Consider the following 20,979-nt stretch of genomic DNA (forward strand, 5'->3'; position numbering starts at 1 on the left):
TATTATTTCGAACCTTGCCTGCACAGAAAGCACAGTGTACACACAAGTGCTGGTAAACCTGCAAGTTTTGTTTGCTGGCTAGTTAGCGAAGGAATGTGGGAATGGAGATCATAGGTAAATGGCTTTTTCCTTAATATTAATAAGTGAGAGACTGTTCCGTAGTTTTATTGAATGTTCGTTAGTAGCCTGGCCACTCATTAACTTATGATTCATTAACATAGCTCATAAAATTTTAAAAATTTGGTAAAAATTAATTGCCTGAAAATCAGTTATTCAACCATCCAACAGCACAGGGTAAAGGAGGGAGACCGTGGAAATTAAGTACTGTAAAGGGGGTGACGCTGAACATATTAGATACTAACACTGGCTCTAAAATTTTAAATGCTTGTGTCTATTCACAAAGACCAAAGAGCTCGTTCTGCCACACAGGGCCCGTTACTTCGGTGGCTGTTCCACAGTCACAGACTAGCTGGGGGAGCCTGCGCTGTCCCTGTTTGGGCACAAGTGTTGTCAGATAGGAACAAGCAGCCGTTTTCTGTTTCTCCTGCAGGCCCAGCGCTCTCTCCTGTTCGTAGCTTTGGTGCAACTCCCTGTCTTGTCTCCACAGCCCAATTTGTTTTCCCATTTGCAGTGGGATGTCTGTTAGGCAGTCTCACAGCAGTCCTTGCTGTCTTAGTTTCCTGACATACCTTTGCTCTTTTTAACTACCCCACGGCCTAATGAGTCTCACACAAAAAACATGTAAAATCTTGGCCCTTTGCCTGTGACAACTGCAATTAAAAATCACCATATGTATTTCTGAAATTGGTCAATATATGGATCTCTCATATCTGTTGGTCTGCCTTGATTGCCAAATACACTTTACTGCTTTGGTCTTGACTTTCTGCAGTCCTGTATGGCTGCACATTGGCATGCAAAGATATGTTTTCAGCTGATGTAGCAAAGGCAGTTGTAGTAACAAGGAGCCACAGCCGTTATGTGATTGTCATTGATCTGGAAAACCATGCTGAGTGAGCACACTGAGGCTCAAGCTCCATCACAGCACTGCTGGTCTGAGATGTGCAGCTCTCTAAACCAGGGTTATCAAACTCCTTTTCACTGGGGGCTACACCAGCCTCACAGTTGCTTTCAAAGGGCCAAATGTAATTTTAGGGCTGTATAAATGTAGGAGTAGTTGCATTTATACAGTCCTAAAACTACATTCGGCATTTGAAGGCAATCCTGAGGCTGATGTGGCCCCCGGAAAAAAGGAGTTTGACACCCCTGGTCTAATTCTATGGGATTAGTGAGTCTCTACTCAGGAGAAATTTCTAGTAATCCAAACAAAAACATTGGTATGCTTGGACAATTCCTATACCCTTTGTCTTCTGTATTTCCTCTGGATTTCGTTCATGGGTATATCCATCTCTGGCAGCTCCACTTCTTACTTGGTGACACGTACACCACGAATGTTACAGACTCATCCCCTGGGCCAGGTCCCTGGCTGCAATGCCACGCTGCCTTGGGATCCCAAATACCAATTTTTCACCTAGGGTATCACCATTTCCATTCATTTCATTTGGGTATTCTTATGTGGATAAGCTGCTATTCCCTTTTAGTCAGTGTTGAATAGAGCTCTCCACAGGACATTGCTGAAGATGGTTATGGCCACAGTGCCTGTCATGACAAGGGCTGAGATTCAGTCAAGTGTACCCTCCCATGCTTTGCTGTTTCTTGATTTATGTGACTCACTTCATACTCAAGACAGAGTGCCAAAACTGGGGCAACATGATAAATTGGGAGGTTGGTGTCACATGCAAGTTTAGGCTCAAGGCTAATGTGACAAAATAGATATGAGACAATTAAAAAGTCCTCTTCCCATTTCTGCAGTTTGAAAGAAATGATTTTAGCAGCTCATACTGACAGAGGGCAGCTCCAAGGCAGAAGTGAAAGAGTGAAGTTTCTTACCTCACTTGTGCTTAAATTCTAGACCTTTTATAGGATGTAGATTAAAGAGGAAGAATATAAATTGCAAAACTTCAAGCCTGAATGACAGATGAAACAATGAGTGACAGCCTCCTCCTTCCAAAAGCACAGGCTCTGATCCTGTGAACAGTCTGAAAGTACTGGTGAGGAAATCCAAACCCACAGCTGAAACACCAAGCTACAGCCTCCAGCAAGCTGCAAATGCCTGTATATTCTGTACATACGAAATGAACTTAGACCTTTATAAAGGGAGTTAGTAAGACAAACCAGACTAATGCAGCTAATCTGCAATCACGGTATTGAATCCATGTGCATGACTCGTCATTTTTTATAGTGAAAAAACTCGCTGTGGGGCATCAGATCAGCTCCAGAAAGACAGGTGGTAGCTCATTGGTAGCTTTATGTAGGCAAAATCTAGGAATACCATTTTGGATGTTTCAAACTAAGAAGGTAGTCTGTGCATTTAGCCCCAGAAGCTGCCCCACTCTTGGTGCTAGAATGGGCAAGCACAGCAGGATTATAGTAAACCACAAAACTCCCAGAGTCCTGAGATTTTACCTTGCCACAAGAAGAAAGATTGAGGTCTAGCAAAAGAACCGCATGATCAATGCTGCTTGAATTTCTATCCAGAAGACAAACTGGGGGAGTCAAAATGGAGCCAAATAAAAAGTTCAGTATAAATCAAAGAAAAATATATTTTACAGGTTGGAAAACTATAGCGAATGTACTGTATGTAGGTAAACTGACAGATGAACGGTCATTTTGGAAATATTTTTTGGAAAGAGTTCACAAGTGTTTCTAGTTCCTTCAATGAGGCCAAACTGATCTGTTTGGAGTTAGTATGTTAAAATGTTTAAACAGAAATAAATTTCATGCAGCTGCAGCAATGATGAGAAAGGGATGATTGCTACTTTATTCTAGCGCCTGAAGAGCTTCTTCAAGCTCTGGTTGGGCAGCTCTTCCTTCCTCCACTGTCTCTGCTTTCATTTCCTAAAAAAATGCCTTGATTTTGCTGTCTGGGATCCTCAGCATTTTGAAAGATCTCCAAGGTATCCACAGGCTGCATGAAGTAGGTCCTCAGACACTGAGAAGCCACTCTGAGCTTCACCCACATTGACATCGTTCTCAGTTCAGACAGCAGGACAGAACTCTTCAGACGTGCTTTGTGACTCAACACCACGCCAGCATCGAAGCAGACCACCAACGCACCCACTGATCTCCACAGGGGTGACTTATTTCAGTGAACCACAGGATGGTTTTTCTTAGTGGGTGTCTTTTGAAGTGTCTTTTTGATTGGCTTTGAATTAGGCTAAAGCAGTAAGTCATTATTTATATATTTAGTAAATGCTGTTGCATCGACACTATTTTTGACTGTATGCAGTACAATTAGCTGAATTGGTTGATTCCCCATTTCAAATAAGAAGTGCTGCCGGTATGTCAGTCAGGCAAGGCTGCATGTCCACTGGGAGGGCACCTATGGCTCCAGGGAGGCTGCCCTGTCAGAGTGATCCAGACAGAGCTCTTGGAGGGCATTCCAGGCCCTGCTGTCCAGCGAGTAGGGCTGCCTCTGGGATGTCTTATAAGCAGCCCTACTGCACTCTCAGGCAGAAACCTGAGAAGCAGCTGGTTCTCACAATGCCCTCAGCCAGCCTGGTCCCTCTGGGAGCCTGTTCAATCCCAAGTGCTGACTGTGAACAGCAAGGCATTGCCAGGGACACTGCTGGCAAGACATCCTGCTCCCTTCACTGGGCAAATCCATCTGGGAGCGATGGCCTTTCTGAAGCCATCCAGCACCTTCGCACGTGTCGCATCTCAGAGAGGTTTGTGTTGGCTCAGATTATGCACGAGGCACGTTCTCAACATATGGTAATTTCTCATGAATATGCAAGTGGCAGAACAGGACAATAAACCTTTTGCCTCTTCAGTACAGATATAAAACATTTAAACATCCATGACCCAAAATCTCATCTATCCTTGCAGCATGCTCAGATGTCTCCCAACATAGGCTTTTACAGTCTTTTTCTGGTTTAGGTACTTATATGTCCCATACTAACCAATTAAGAGATTTAAATATTTCTCACAGTTGTCTCTGTCACGTTCCCTTTCAGTGTTACCATTTTTAAAGGAGTGGAGCAAGAAATTTGAAAGACATACTGGCAGGAATGGTTCCCAGATAACAGTAAATGTGCAGGATATCATTGTAACATTGGAGCACCTTTGCTTTATTGGGACTGAAGGAGCACAACTGTAAACAAATAATGTTTTTTGGGAAGGAGCTATGAAATCACACTATAAAAACAGAAAATAGCTGAATCTCAACTCATTGTGTATTACAAAGCGGCATGCTTATGTTTATGACAGGAATATTTGCTTATACTTTAAGTAAATAGTAAACAAGTGAAAATAAAATTTATTTGTTTTACCAAAGAAAATGTAGTCAATGCTTTTGTAATCAATGCTTTTTTTTTCCCCTTATGTTGTTGGAGTTTTTTGGTGTTTTGTTCTGTTTGTTTGGATTGTGGGGGTTTTTTTGCGGGGAAGAGAAGTGTGGGTTTTGGGTTTTGTCTGTTTTTTTTAGGTGGGAAGTATTTTTTTTAATATTGTCTTCTTTTTCATTCTGCCCTCACAATGTGAATTTCAGGCTAAATACTTAAGTTACTCATTTCCAGGTTTTCTTAGAAGCTGGAATAATGCTGTTGCTATTTACCAGTATGATACAACAAAGAAAAATTCCAGCAGAGGTGGAAGAGTGGAGGGACATGCTGCATTATCTTTGTACCTGTACCGATTTTAGACTGCATGCTACTAACAAACCAAAATTATTATTCTGTTAGTGGTTGTTGTTGTGGCACGGTTCAGGTTTCTGTAGTTCCTCAAACATTGACAATATTTTTATTCTGAACCTGAATGGATTTATTCTCTCATCTGTACATGAGAGATTAATTTGTCACATTCCCATTAGCAGTAAGAAGAGCTACTTGCAAAAATCTCTTGATGACTCTGAACCAGGTCACTCAATTGCAATGCAGGCCTAGTCCTGCTCTGGAGGTAGTTGCACACTGTCCACAAACCTATATGAAATGAATAAAAATGGTGTTATGGACTCAGTGTGCTGTGTTGTGTTGTTTGAAGAACCAAGAGTGAAGCTGTCTTAACACTGAGGAGTGTTCTTTGAAATAAGCCTTGAATTCTGTCTTCCACATCCTTGTCTATGTTGTACATGTTCTAAAGCTAGGAAAAACAGAGATATGGAAAGAGAGTAAATACATATAATAGTAAACAGTAAACATAGAGAAAATAGTAAATAAATTTGTTCCGTTACCTCTTTAGTGAAACTTGCTCCAGTGAGAAAGATTTCATGGAACATAAAGAGAGAGCAAAATAGAAAATACTTCCCAGTGTTATATATAACTGGACAAAGGTTTCTGCTGCTTATCTAATATAACTTTCTTGTTTCTCTTCTTAAATAAGAAGCCACTCAACGTAAGTTCTGGAGGCAAAGTCACAAACTATAATCAAAATCACTGATCATCCCAATTTATCTAGTTGGATTTAGAAACTGGAAAACACACAATACATGAGAAGAAAAATTATTTTGAGCTTTCTACAGAAAAAAAGTACAGGCCCTGATCCTGCCAGCACTCTGTGAGGTGCTGGTGAGGAAATCCAAAGCAACCAATCTGGATTACAACAAATCTGAGACTCTGACCCAGGGCAACAAATGTGAAGGAGACTGGGAGAAGACAGACAAAAGCTGGAATGAATTTTTGAGCAGCTCCAGCCTGAATTTTAAGAAAGCTACTGCTGGTGATGTTTGCTTGGCAGCCACATGAATCACACCGACTTCCTAGAAACTGTTTGAAGGCTCGAGGTCAAACATAATTCTAATTTGTCATTGTGTCTTTTAGTATAAGCACTTTAGTCTATGTTGGGGGGCTTCACTACCAGATGCTTCTGCACTGAAGGTTTTAACAAACTGCCACATCATCCACTTTGCAAACTAAACAGGTTTTGTTTAGTTCTCACTTTCTGCAGCATGAATTACACATCTCTCATCTCAGAGAAAACAGACAACACGGCTGCAGTTTGATTTGAAGCTTTCAATCCTGAATCTCATGATAAAATTGAGATTGAACCTCTGCACTTTGGGAAATGATGGTTACAGATGCATTCTGAAAGTAGTCAAGACAGAGCAGCCTATTTTGAAGAAAGGAAGAGAGAGACTGGTTCTATTAAGAAAAGGCAGGATATTGGCTTATTGCTCTAACTGATCATAACTCCACTAGTTGCTTCATAGATCCATCTTAGCATATCTGCACAAGAAGACTACAGATCAGGAGACACATTATCATCCAAGCTTAGGCACAGGCCTTCCAACTGACAGGGTCTATAAATATGGTAAAAACTAATTAAAATAAATCAGTTTTTTGAATAATATTATCTCAGCACTGATTCATTCTTAAATGCCATTTTGCAGAAAAGCATAACCACTTTCAGAGTAGCTGGTACTTCAATATGCGTTCTGCCTCTAAGTGTAAAAAAAAAAGACTCTTTGTCTTAGTTAAACTGCACCTGGCATCAGAGCAAGCACTGTAAGATGGTACTGCCATCGTCATGAATAAGGAACATTTGATTTATTCATTAGTTTGAAAGTGAGAAGATTCTGACAATTCGCTGTCAAGCTGTAAGACTTTCTATCGCATTACCTGTTCTTCCAATTTGTATTAATGAAGCTGTGGAAAGAGAGAAAGTGACAAGTGAGTCTTTTACGAGTTACTGCCTCAGTTATTTCCTAGGTAAACACACGATGTAATGGAGTCCTCTATATTCACATTCCCACATAGTGGATTATGGCCTAAGTCTCTTCAGGCTGTCACCTGGTCCTAGGACACAGTCTCATGCAAGAAGTGCCAGGAAATGGAAGTCTCCTGCCACCTGTGTGCCAGGAGAAAGTGACAAAAAGGTTATTTCCAACTTTGTTTTCTATGACTGCTCACTGTAAAGAAACAAAGGGGTAAAAAATTAGTAAATACCCCATGCACCTTGTTTTTCAGCATTTCGCCCATCAGGGAGTACAGCTTAAATGTAAGGTAGAATATTAATTTGAGTAGTCTATCAGGGATGCTCTTTATGCAAGGCCTGCATCAGTTAACAATACTTTGCCATTCTGAAAGATTGTATTTTTCTACTATATCAGAAACCGTAGACCTCCTGCAGGCTGATGGAATACTTTTTATTAGTCCCAAGGGCTTAGCTGTTCAATAAATTAAGAGCAGGAAACTCAAGACATGTTATCTCTTCTCTCTAACACTACCTGAATTAATTGGCAAATTGTTCTCTGTTGCATAACAGGTGCAAAACACATCATATCCCACGCCTTGCTCCTTCTGAGACAGCCAGCTGAGGTGCCCTGTTGCTTTCTGTGCAGTGGGTCTTCTCTATCACATTTCAAAATTGAAATCTTGCCTTCTGTCTGTGGGGATGGATATCTCTACTGCCTCCTGCAACACGTTTGGCAATAGGCTGGTGATCTGCACGTAGACTGCGGCATATTGAGAAATCCTGGGAATAAATAGTGCCAGAAAATGTGAAGTATTGCTCCTTGTATCTAAACAAGTAGTAAGTGAAATAACTGGATTTCATTTAAAAATCTTGCTTGGCAAGGGTCAGTTTCTAGTGCATTCCAAACCAGTACAAGTTTCACTGTTACCTTAAATGAGGTCAGGCTTAGGAGTGTAAATCTTAATAGATGCATCTGATAATCAGAAACCCACATCTGTTCCCCAACTAGAAAACAATGCCATATCAAACTACCTCATACAAATATAGTAATTAGCTGTTCATTATGCAGATGCAGTACTGTTCTGAACAACCAGCCCAATGAGGCAGCTTTCACATAACGAATTTGGGAGCTCTTTTTCAAGTCAGACAGGTACTGGCAGCAGAGAATCAGGCTCACTGTCCTTTGAGCACTTAGAAACAGCAGTCAGGAGGTTTGCATTGCATGGCAAGATATATGGATAAGATTTTTATTCTCTTCTAAGCCGCAGTCCATTTAAAAAAAAAAAAATAATAATAATTTGTTTGTATTTGCAGAAAGTTTGTAGGCAATTTTCTGCTTGCTACACACAGCTCCTTTCTTTGGATTCAAGCAGAACTGAAGGTAGAAATCCAAGCTCAATTGTCAGACACAAGCAGGGGAGGCAGTGGGTGGCCCTGCTCTTCGCTGTACCGCTGCGGTGAGCCCTGGCCTCCCCCCCACTGTTCTGATTTCTCTCCCTCTGCATCCCGTGGTGCTTGCTAAGTAAGGCAGTTGCCACAATCAAAGCTAGAACCTCAGGACACAAAACCATCTCCAGGAAAAAACAATTTCTTCCGCACTAGACAGGCTGATTGAGGATGGCAGGGCACGCAGGATAGCAGCAGCAGCCCTGACCTCCACATGGCCTAGCAAAACAATAAAAAAACCCACATTGTTGCCATGATTAACTAGTGTGTTTCAGCAAAAAGGGAATAAAGAGACAGACTTGGCTTGTGCCGAGGATGTTCTCCACAGGAGACCATGGCAGGCAACAACAGGGTGGGCAGGCACCCTGCTCCTGAGGCTGAGGGGCTGCAGTGGGAACATCAAATATCCACAGCTGTGAACTAAACTGTGGGCTATCCAGTCCACCATTGGGTCTCCAGCAGTGAGCAATTTCAGCTCCATCAAAGAAAGGTACAGGAAGCACTGTAACAGGCAAGGGTGGGATAAGCCAACCCAATATAAAATACCTCAGACTAATTCTCAATTTGGCATCGGCTTGACATCCAAAATGAGAATTAGTCTGGTCTTTCCAAATAGTGTGTTTGTGGGCTCACAATTGTGTAAGGACAGGTCAGGGAGGTGGAAAAGATGCTAGTTATTATAAATTATTATATATAGTACATATTGATTAGATAAAGTGAACTATTTTACGGTTGCAAAATCAAAAACAGTCATTAAGAGATGCTGTGCTTAGGCCAGACCGCATCTTGGAAAATCTGTTCTTCCCAGCACCTAGCTTTGCAGCATTTGGTGAAACAGCCCCATCAGCAACACATTTCCACCCTCAGTCTCTTACCCCTTGAGACGCTGTGCTCTGGTGTGAAAACTAGTTCAGAGTTCAGTTCACACAGGACTCTGTAAGGCAAAACCTGTCACCTACATGATGCTCATAATTTAGGGTAGACTGAAATTAAATTTCACTTTGCATGATCCATTCCTCAGAGACAGTTAAGCATTAGCAGCTGCAAAGGCTGATGAATTTGAGGAGCAAAGTTTATGCCACTCAACATGTACCTTGGAGCACCTTCATAAAGACCATTCTCATTTCCAGGACTGTAAACTTCTACATGGCTAGATCCATTATGGCTCATCTGAAATTTTGCTTAGCAATCATTTTTAAAAAGCAATTTTAACAGGTGAACTAAAGATCCAGTTCTGGCACTGAAGAGCAGCTAGACACAGTAACTGCTGGACCATTACACTAATTGCAACTTAAATGTTTTAAAGAACAGTCAGATAAGTTTACCTCAGCTTTGCAAAGGTATATTATCAGCAAACACATGGAATACAGTCTTCTTTGCTATCTAGATAATATAATGGAGAAAACAAGCTTTTTTGACTGTTGGCTTTGAGTTTTGAATGTTGGCTTTTTGATTTAAATCTTGTTTATTGAAACCTTTAGAGCTTATTCAATAATTCCCTTTACTCTGGACAATTGCCATGATGTTGTGACTTATAGATGTCAAATACCATCCGAGGCATAAGTTTATACGAGCAACACACTGACATAGAAATTATATATAAACTTAAAAAATGCATTCTGTGACTTTTATTTTATTTTTTTATAATGTCAACTGTAACACAGCACAGATAAGACACAATTGAGAACTGTGACTCTAGTTGGAAAAACATGGAGGGTTATTATGTTTATCTTGTTTGCCTCTGTGTGTTTTTGACAGAACATATGATGAGGCATCTTCTTAATTGTGAACCCTTGATACCTATAGCAGCTTATATAAAGTACCAAAGCCAGCCATTCTTGATAACTTTTATTAGTCCTAAGAATCTATAAAATCAATCCGTCACCATTGGACAGATTAGAAACCAGCTACTTGTACTCTCAAAATCTAAGATGAAATGAAAACACATCCTAAACCAGGTATATTTCTAATGGAAGTCTGTATTGATCACTCTTGATCCTGAAGATTTTTTTTCCTGACAACAGCTTGGAAGAAAAAATATTTTCTGATAAAGTTTGCAGCTAATGGGACAAATTGGAGGAGTTATAAATAATGGAGAGAGATGATCATGGATAGAGCGATAGAGACCACTTAGCACACTAGCTGCCATAATCAATATGCAACTAATACTTCCAGGAACATACAATTCTTGATGTTTTAACAGACTCTCATTGTTTTAAATTCTTTGCCTTGATTTGAAGGTATTCTGAGAGAGCTAATTTACTGGTACCTTTCATACTTCAGTGTTTAAATTAACCTCAGTATTTCAAAATCAATGTTTTTATTTCAAATAGTGCTCATCACCTGGAAAGTTCTAATGACTCTAAAGAAACCACCACCACCAAAATACTGGAAGTACTCTGCAGGAGTGGAGAAGAATCACCTCCTTTCTTGCGAGCAGCTGAGATGATAAGGCCATCCCATCATTCAGGAGAATGAAGTGTTGGAAATGCTACATACGGTTAACTGGTGGAGCACTGGGACACAACATGGTGATAATGACAGAGAAGAGGCTAAAAATCAGGATGGCACACAGCTTCTCTCTTTTTTTTCTTTTTTTTTAATGTGTAATTTTTCCAAAATAAGTGCCTTCTCTCAAAGGTGTTTACAACAAACCAGAAAGGAGGAGAAGGAGGAGCAGTCAGGAGGAGAGCAAACTACAGAGCAGGAAAGCAGAGCTGAGCACATCTGTGTGCTGCTCACACAGCCAGGCATGGGCCCCGTCACTGCGTAATCCTGTTTGTGTCACTGTTTGCTATACTCCCTAACGGGATTAAAAGGAAAAAGAAGAAGACAAATCCAAATCCTTCAAGGGCTATCTTTGGAACATCCTCAGAGATTAATGACAGGCTCATGAAGAGGAAACTGTTTATAAGGCTCATATACGGTGTGCCCCTGGATTAGGAGGCTGAGGAATTCATAACAGCACTGGCAGAATAAAGGAGAAAAAAATGCAAAACAAACTTTCCAGGTTATTCTCAGATTATGCTGTCATTCTTCATTTGAGGCTAGTGTGATACAACCAACCTGACTCTTTTTTTGCCTGAAAGAAAAAGAATTTTCTAGGGTTTATTTATTTGTATGATAATTCCCAACTGTCTGGGATTAATGAAGTGTGGATTTGTGAAGAGTGTGAAGTCTGGCAATGTGCTTGCTACCTCTGGCTCCAAGGGGAGGATGATCCAGCTTGACAGCAAGCTCCTGGTATGTCTGAAGCAGTGTAAAATACGAAAAAAATGAGCTGAACAAAGAACACTTGAGACATTCTGTGTATCCATTGGAAGTATTCTGTATATTATGTGATATTCCGAACTTGAAATTGTCCAATAATAGTACTTTGAGTACTTCCAGTCTCCAATTTGCAAACCTCACAAGTCATAGCCCTTCTGAAATGATGGTATTTGCTTTAAAAAAAACCCCATGGTATTAAAAAAGAAGGTATAGCAAAATAAAACTAATTACATTGTTTTAGGTTATCATTCTTTTCCATCTTGTTCCTGAATATTTAGATTACATTTTACAGTTCCTTACATATTACAAGCATTAGAAGCTTAATTTTTCCAAATGGTAACCTCAATGTCCAGTTAATCCACAGATTAAGGAACTGGTGCCCTGTGACTCTTGCTAAGGTTGCTGGAACCAGTTCAGTCTTGGGAGAAGTTGCTCTTATGTAAACCATAATATCTTCACTGCCTGAAATTTAGCTCTGAACAACTGTGATAGGTGTTTTTGGGAACTGTGGACATGGAGAATCTCCTGTCACTAGCCAAGGCTGATTGAAAAAATTGTCGTCAGGCAGAAGAAAAGTGAGCAAGTGACTTGGAGACCTACTGGTCAGGCAGATCCCATGTGCAACTTTCTGTAAAGAAATGTGTGTGCTCTGGCTACTGATCAAAACCGATTCTCTCTCCTTTTTACTCACACAAAATGCCGTCTATCATTCCTGGCTGACACTTCCATTTGTGCACTGTGACCCCCTTGGAAGCAGAAGACAGACTTACTCAACACTGACCCTTCTTCTATCACCTGATATGGAAAGACCTCTATTTACCCCATTAATAAACATTGTTAAATGGCAGGATCTGGAATGCAATTAACTCAGAGACTGGATACTAGATGCTGTACAGCTATATATTATGTAGGAGCCTGTACACTGAACAGCTTCTGGGTTTTAGGTCTTATTTTAATTCAGTGGGGAAAAGGTACAAATCACTTTATAGAAAGATTCTGATAGGGTTTTTTTTTTAGTTAAAGGTCTTTTCAACTCTCCTGTAAGTACATACCAAAACAGCACAGATAGTAACTAGATGTATATACCAAACATCAGTTTAACTGCTTCAATTACCAATACATGGATGCTGCTTATACTTCATTAGTTCACGGTCCTATTTGTATAACAAAATACATTTATGTTTAGTAATGTTGATGGTGATATTTTTAAACGAATATTTTTCTTAATGCCAGACTACTGATTACCTAAACCTTCAGGGGCTATGGAGAAATACAGCTGTAAGTAAATACAGCTGTATTATGTATTAAATATGGTTGTTGTTCACTTGGATTGTGCATAACATATGCACTGCTGCTCCGGGATATAAATGAGACCCTCCATACAACTGATTCAAAAATATTTTGCAAAACAATATAAGGTGCCCAACCTGAAATCTCTAAGCTGTTAGTAGAAGAACTGCTGTATTAACATGACCCGTGTAAGCAATATTACCACATGACTGGTGTTTATTCGTTTGTTTAATTTCTTAATCCCACAGCTATCAAGCCAGCTTCATGACTCTGAGGGATCTGCTGTGCACACTTGGAAATGGCAGCACTTCAGCCCCAAATCTTTATCTGTACGTTTTCAAGATTGGCACTTTACACGACACCCTGGTACGCAGAAAGCAACAATCCTCAGATGTCCTGCCACCTTCTTAGTAGTTCACATCACTGCACGTAAGCAAAATCCTTTAAGGTTATTTTGGTGATCAGTGTGTTCCAAGGAAGGGATAAGTACACTCTCTAAGTAACTGCTGACACTGGAAGCCATTTTGTGGTATAAATCTTCTCTGCAGTTACCATTTGGCCCCTGGCCTTTTCTCCTGTGATTGTTTACAACAGCCATGGAAGGTTTGATATTTCAAATTGTCCAATAACTCTTTTCCGGATCTTAAAAAAAAAAAAAAAAAGACGAGTTTGAATTGGGTCTGACTTAGGACTTAGGACTTTACAGGACAATACCTGCAAAACCCCAAAACTTTGCTACCTCGAACATTGTGAAGTAGAAACAAATGTGAGATTTCAACACAATGCCTTGCATATGCTTGCTTGTATATATTTTTTTTTTCTACCGGATATGAATCTATAAGTGCGAGTTAGGCTGCCACCATTTAAAGGCAATACTGTGCTAGATGTGCAGCTCCTAGGTCTAATGACAGGGGCTGATAGAATGACATTTTAGTGAAGAACTGTTAGTTTTCTAAATCACTTCCACTTCCCAGCAATTCCTGCTTTTTGTTTATTTAACCATCATGTGTGCTTGTTGGAAATAGTTTTGAAGTGGGAATTTGCAAAATTATTTTGATTGCAGTTTTAATTGGATTCATTAATTACCACTGAGCTTTTAAATTATTTTCCTTTTTGTTAAATGTTCCGTATTACATGTGCAGTTAAAAAAAAAAAAAAAGCCTGAAAACCACATTCTGTAAATTCAAAGCGATACAAACATTTCTCCTTTAGGAACTGGGTTAGGTCACAGGACATGAAAGAGCTGCTGAACAGTCACAACTTTTCATCTCCACTGATCTGGGTTGGATGTGAAAGGTTTTGTATCCTATTAACAATCTCCTGAGCTAACCAGCCCCTTAAATGTGATTACAAGGATCACACACCTAAGACCTTCAAAAGGGGTTACAGAGCTCTTTTGATCAACTAAAGAAAACATCTGGCAAACTTCAGTGTTGCTTCAGATGAATCTATGCATTCAATAAATATGCTTTTGGGCATGCTTGGTAATTCAGTATGGTGGATGGTATTTATGATCAAAGGCATAGTAAGCTATCTGTAGCAAACTCTGTGGTGGTTTTCCTAGAGGATATTTACTCAGGTGTCACAGGAACTATTGTTTCTCTGTAATAAACACCAAAAGGGGAGGAGTTCCTCATATTTGCTCCAGGCTGAGCTCAGTTAAGCAACCAGAGAGGTCAAAAAGCAGTTCCCCAGAGAGGTAAGTTCTTTAATTCTTATAGTGGTGGTCTCTCTTCTGCTAGTTAAACACACTTGTTTATTTTCTTAAGTTATAATTTCTGTATCTGCTGATCTTTTTATGCATCACTTGTTATTTGCATATGTACATAATTAGCCATCAAAACACCTTCTCATGGATAGGACTAAAAGCTCAATTATAAAAAAAATTGATTAGAAGAGGGAACACGTGTTTTGGGTCCCACAAGCCCGTCATGGCTGCACTCAGCCCAGGACTTGGAGTCCAGCAGCAGGAGGACCTCCTTTTATAGGGGAGTCCACAGTGCCCAGCACAGCGGGATCCTCACTTTATTTGGGTGTAGTACAGACATTCACAACCCAGGAAATATTTTATTAAGTAAATCAGTAGTCTAAGTTTGGTGCTTTAATCACAAGAGCATCTTTTTTTCTTCTTGTCTTTAGAAGCTTCTAGGAACATAAAAATCTGAGTTTCTTAGTTCTGAAGTAAAAGAGATCCATTCTACTTACACATACGCTCCTGGTCTGTTATATTACAATGAAGAATAAGACTATTCTATAAGCAATTGTCTAGTGTGATCTAATGTTGAAGATGCTCTGAAAGGGTGTCTGTTCACACTGCTTTCACATTTCTCACATCATAGTTTAAAAATAGTTTTCAGATTTACACTCACAATATCTCTAAGTTTAAAACCATATTGAAAGGTAAGGAGAGAGTCTGAAACCGATCTAATCACAATCTATTAAAAAGATAGCATAGTATAGATGCTGTCTTGTAGCATAAAGCACAACTTAACCTCATATCAGGTAGGGCTGGAGATGATCACACTTAATGTATCTTCTAATATATAGATAGATATTGTCAATAGATCAGACTTGCCCTTAATTATTACAAATTTATTTTAGGGGAGAGAGCACATAAACCTGCATTCACTCAGGAACTCTGAAATCTCATCTGGAAGGCTTCCTAGAGAAAAGAAAAACCATAAATGTTTGGGAAAAAAGAGGGGCAAAAGCCAAGGCATCTTGAGATGGAGAAAGAGGAAGATGAGAAGTGAAAATAAAGTGAAAGGAGTAGTGTGGCTAGGATGCGTGACATTGAATGTCATCACCTCCTGCCTAACTTTCCCAGCACAATCAGTGTCTATTTGACACTTAGATTTTAATTCACTTAAGGCTGAAACTTCCTATTTGCTTGAACAGTGGCTGCCTTTACAGGCTTCAGAGGTTGGTTGTGACTTTTACTAGTTTAAACTGGCATTCTTACTGCAGCAATGGGCTGCCACTACTTATACATCATTCAGGATCATCTAAACAAAACAGATACTAGTTTTGGGGAGTTTCACAGACCATTTCACCTAAGAAGAGGGAGTGCTCACAGGGAATTACAGGTCTTCAGATCTAAGAACAGTGACTTTGGCACACCGATATCAAGAAGCAGACAGGGTGGGCAGCAGTGGTTCTGTTTTCAGCCAGCACTGCTGGGAGTTGAAGGGGACATATGAAGTTATTCTCTTTTCTGGCTCCTAAGATTGTGTCTAAGCACTTCTCAGCTCCTTGTTCCAGCTTTGGATGCACACCAGCTCTGTCCAGGCGGTGTGAGTGTGCACCTTCCGCTTTTTGCATCTGGGTCTCCACTGAGAGGCTTCTAGGCTTTTTTCATGATGCACTGTGGTCAAGCTTCTGCACAATTGGAATATGACCGTTGTGTCTCTACATGTGATCTGCCATCCAGCCAGACACACAGCCTAAAGGCAAAGGGTGTTAGGTACTTATAGGCACAACTAAAATCATTGAGAGCTTGCCTTAGGGAGGGGGGAGCTTTGCATAAATGCTGCTCATGTAGCAATTCAAGCCTAAAACTTGCGGATGTTTTTACAACTGGAGCCCTATTCTGCTAGTGCTTCCAACCTCAATTAGTAAACTGGGATTATAAACCAAGGAAGCTCATTTTGTTTTTGTATATGTGTAGGGTGTCAACCAGGGGAGCAGGAAAGGTTATGAAGGGACAGAGCAGCCAGCAATGAAAGGAGTTAATAAAGACTATATGACACCTTAAACCTTTCCTCATCAATTTCTATGTGCATAATGCTCTTCACGGTCTAGAAATGTTAACAATTTTTATACAGTACGGAAGTAGTGTTTTGATGAAGGGAATTAAGGACGCTCTTTATCCTTAAAAATATCTGGCTCATGAATGTTTAGCTTTGGGGTTTAAGAATATAGAACTTTCTATTGTTTTTCCCACAATGAGGAACTTTATAAGGCTTCTTGTCTATGCAATTTCTTTGATGTTTGGGATGGGATAAGCAGCCTTTCCCATCATGGATATATTCACATGGAAAGGCCATCCATGAGTTATCCAGTCTCTATTCCGCTATCATGAAAAGATGTACAATATAGACAGCTCTGAAACAACTTCCCTAATGTCAGACCTGTCTGAAAACACAATCTAGATTCAAATGTTATTAGGGAAATGGAAGGAGACAAACTCAGTGCTACAGCAGAAGTCTCCAATGGAGGCACACGTTCCCTCGTGCTAAGTTTGGCTGCTTCTTTGCAGTGGATGTGGCAAGGGTCATACAAAGAAAACGTAAGAAACATAATTAAAGACTGGCTTATGTATCAAATAGGAGCTGTACTCATAGAATTCATCCATTTCCCAACTTTTGAGTACTTTGTCTTGCAACTCCAACCAGCTATCATGTATTACACTTACGTTGTGCTATGTAGTCACCTCTCTGCAACAGGTAATAACGTGAGCTCTGTGCACGTACCAGATCTCAAATTATTTTTAGCGGACCAGGTAAGTCCATTAGGTTTACACAGGGCAGTGCGGCTATTGGCAGCCCCAGGGCCACGATTCCCAGCTCCCCCAAACTGGGTCCGCAGCCTCCCTCGGTGCCACGTGCCCGACAGGTGCGGCGAAATCCCCCGCTGGGTGGATCAGGCCTGGAGGCTGCGACCCCGCCCTGGAGGCGATCGGCCCGGGATTTCGGGTGGGTTTGGGCCATCCGGGCCGGCTCGGCAGCCGCCCGTTTCCCGTCGGGAGGGGAGGCCGGGCCGCCCCGGCGCCCCCCGCCGCGCCCTGCCCGGGGCGGGCCGAGCCCTCCCGGCTTTGCCGGCGCTTGCGGGGGATTAGCGGGGCAGAGTGCTCATCCGCCGCTGACCCCGAGGCGGGACTGGGCCGGGCCGGGCCGGAGTCGTCCGGAGAAGGAGGAGGGGGAATCCGAGGCACGGTCGCCGGAGGTGGAGCGGCCCCAGCCCCCTCGGCGGGGCTCGCTCTGCGGAGACCGGAGGTTTCGCTGCGGGTAATCCCCGGCCCGGGAGCGGCGGGCAGGGCAGGAGAGGGGTCCCGGGGCCGGTGACTGACTGGCGGCCCCGCCGCCGCTGTGCAACCCCAGGGAGCCACGGCGGCAGAAGTGCTGCCCGGCAGCCCCGCCCCGCCAAGGGGCTTCGGGGCGGCCCAGGTCCCCCCGACATGGCGGACCGGCCCCCGAGGGTGGCGCGGCAGGCGGGCCGGACCGGGACGGTGCCTCCAGCCGCCGGGACGGTGCCGTGTCCGGCCGGACACTCCGGGAGGGCAGGCGTGGCCGGGCGGCGCGGCTGGGAGCGGGGTTGCACGGGCTGGGAGCCATCCCGGCCCCGGGGGGCGTGCGGCGGCTGCGGCATGGCACTGTCCCCTGCGCTCTCTCGTTCAGGCCCCTGGGTATATCCTGCTTGTTTTTTTTCTTTCTTTGAGTGAGTTTCTGAGTAAGAAAAGTGTGTAGAGTGTTCAGAGGAAATGTCTGGACGGCTTCGTGCTTCACCCGGGGGCTCTGAGCCTCCTGGCGTTGCCTTCCCGAGGGACACCCGGCCCTGCAGCGTGACTGACTGTGCGCCCCGGCGGGACGTGCCAAATCTCACCGTGCCCACAACATCCCAACACACGCGCTAACCTTGTAATTTATTGCCTGCTGATGTTAAGTGCTAGCAGATTTGCTTGTTGTCCATAATGCCTTCCTTACGTTTCTGTCAAATGGCTGTATCACTTTAATTTCAAACCCTGCCAAAGCTCATTGATACAACTGCTAAATTGATTTCGAGTTGCCACTTCACAGCTGTTAAAGTTCCTGAGAAATAGGGACTGAGCGAGATGGCACCATATTGATTTTTATGGCCTTATAAAGTTTTACTGTGTTAAAATAGGAAAATTAAGTGCTTCTTTAGATTTGAAAGCTGGGTTCTTTGCTAATGTATTGATCTAGTGTGTAGTCATTGAAAAATTATTCTCATCACTTGCAGCGCCTCTCTTCTGGGAGCCACAAAATGAGCTGGATATGATTCAGTTCATGGATTGCTAATGTCAGTTCATTACTTCTGGTGGCACAAGTTCCAAATACAATTTGATAATAACACCATTCTGCCTTCCATTATCAGTCTTGTTTTTGTGATTGTAATGCCCCTGCATAAATATTTTCTGTTGGATGACAGTTCCCACAAAAATCTTTAGCTCTCATTTGTTTTCAAAATATCAGAGCTTTTAAACTTGACTGCAATAATTAAATTTAGCATTTTGTTTCTGTGTTCTTTTCATACCTTCTTCCTGTAACTAAAGGTTGCCTTCAGAAAACTGGGATCCTGTACTGATGTCATGTTTGAGCTCTGAAGGACTGTCATCAAGTGGGCAGCCCCTTTGCATGAGATTAATCTGAATGCTTACAGCCCTTGCTGATTCTGTAACCTGTTGCTTAAAAACACGAGGAGGCTCCATGAGTTTCCTGAGAACTGTAAACCTCCTCATGCAGTAGGACTGTGACTGTTGTAGGACATGGGGGGAATGGAAGAAAACCAAGGTGGAACCTAATGCTGGTGTAGATCTCTTCCAGCAGCACCCTATGAAAACATTCAGAGAGTGAAGAGCTGGAGCCTCCCCATGAGCAGGGCTGGGCAGTTCAGTCTGCAGCAAGTCGAAATGTCGAGATCGGCTGAATAATAATCAGCAGATGAAATGTCAGTGTGGACACCCAATATGCATTTATCAATAGAAGGAGATCAAGTACCAATACCGCACAGTACAGTTTCTCTACTGCGTGCAGAAGTTTTACAAAGGTCAAGGAGTCCAGAGGCATCAAGTTTCTCTGAAAGCTGCCTTGCGTTGTTAGGAAGGTTGTCACTGGATAACAGTCAGCAAGAGGAAAAGTGGTTTTAGAAACAGAAGCAGCAGTTACCCAGCCCTTCAGAGAGCGAACACTAAAAAATGTCCTCAAAAATTGATCCATTTTTTTCCTTGAGCAGCCCTTAAGATTAACATATATACTTTGAATTGTGCCCAGGAAATACATTGTCTCTGTTTAAGCTAAATTTATCACCACTCCTTGCCTCTAAATGCTTTAAAGTAACCATTTATTTCTGTGTTTACATTAATTTAGGGTTCGGTTGTTGGGTTTAAAGTTTCCTCAGCAATGTCATTGCATGATTCTTGCCTTTTCTGTGCATCATCAGACAATGTTCAAGTTGCCTGCTAGTTCCAAGGTGATGAGATGTGGCTGGCTTGCAGTTTCCCTGTCTGTAGCATGGAGCTCATACTCATTGTGTCAGTTGTCAAGCTATAGCTCTGTTACCAGTGGTTAAGTAGGATAGAATTCACTTCATCTAGCGTGTCTACATCTGAAGCTGAATAACTGTGTTCCTGGTATAGTTAATAAAGACTTGGCCAGTATAATCGATAGAGTCTGGAGAGCAACTCTTCCTATGCTAAGGTAGATGCTAGTCAGGTCAGGTAAATGAATTTTTGATTGCTTTGACTGACTAAAATGGGATTATAGTATCTAGCTTAGGTTCCAGTAGGTATATTGTGCACATATTAAGTGAAGTGAATCTCAGCTCTTATGTCTTTCTTAGTCATGTAAGCACAAAGCAGTGAAAGAAGTGGACTAATTATTAGAGAAGGTTGCTGATTTTTGTTCTTTATCTACCATAACTGGGGCTAAAGAGGTTTTTTTGCCTCTGGAAAGTTTCTTGCAGATGGGAGAGACGATTGTTCAGTTCTTGTAGAATGTAGGGGGATGTATAGAGTGGAAAGTTGTAAGCAAATTGATGTACAATCAAAGAGGATAATTCAGATACATGCATAAATAGTACAAAAATTATGTAATCATGAAAAATTATGTTTTTGTTGTTATTTTTGAATGAAATTATAATGTTGTTTATTCAGCTTTTGACAAAAGAGGTAAAAAACCCAATTGTATTCTAAACAGTTGTTTGTAACTAATTGCCAAACTAGATAATCTGCTCACACTGAGCTTAGGTTTGACTATAGTTACCATTCAGATGTGGGTTGTATCATCATCAAAATCAGAGGCCAAATGTCCCCCAGAAATAAGTGGGGGTGGTATTGGAATTTTGAGGGCAAAACTTATTCTTTGGTTGATGGATGAGATAGTATGCTGCATAAATGGCTCATTACAGCTACATTTATACCAGCTCGGGGTCTGAGCTGCAGTCCATGTTCATGGTTGAACAATGAAATTATTTGGACATTTATCCAGG

At 41.6% G+C, this 20,979-nt stretch overlaps 1 protein-coding gene across 8 annotated transcripts in view; it reads left to right on the forward strand.

Moving 5' to 3' along the window:
- Positions 1–17,394: 17,394 nt before the first annotated feature.
- The window catches only part of MYO3A (myosin IIIA), a 118,836-nt gene continuing 115,251 nt past the window's right edge, over positions 17,395–20,979 (forward strand). For 5 of the 8 annotated variants that reach the window (XR_011737763.1, XM_071805247.1, XM_065832412.2 and 2 more), the window contains exon 1: positions 17,636–17,759. The gene's annotated coding sequence lies outside the window, so the exon portion shown is untranslated. Of the gene's footprint in view, positions 17,448–17,564; positions 17,760–20,979 lie in introns of those variants that run through there. The other 3 variants (XM_071805249.1, XM_071805250.1, XM_071805248.1) reach the window with 2 other exon arrangements.

The sequence above is a fragment of the Patagioenas fasciata genome, chromosome 2 (genome assembly GCF_037038585.1).
Source record: "Patagioenas fasciata isolate bPatFas1 chromosome 2, bPatFas1.hap1, whole genome shotgun sequence".
Taxonomy (NCBI): domain Eukaryota; kingdom Metazoa; phylum Chordata; class Aves; order Columbiformes; family Columbidae; genus Patagioenas; species Patagioenas fasciata.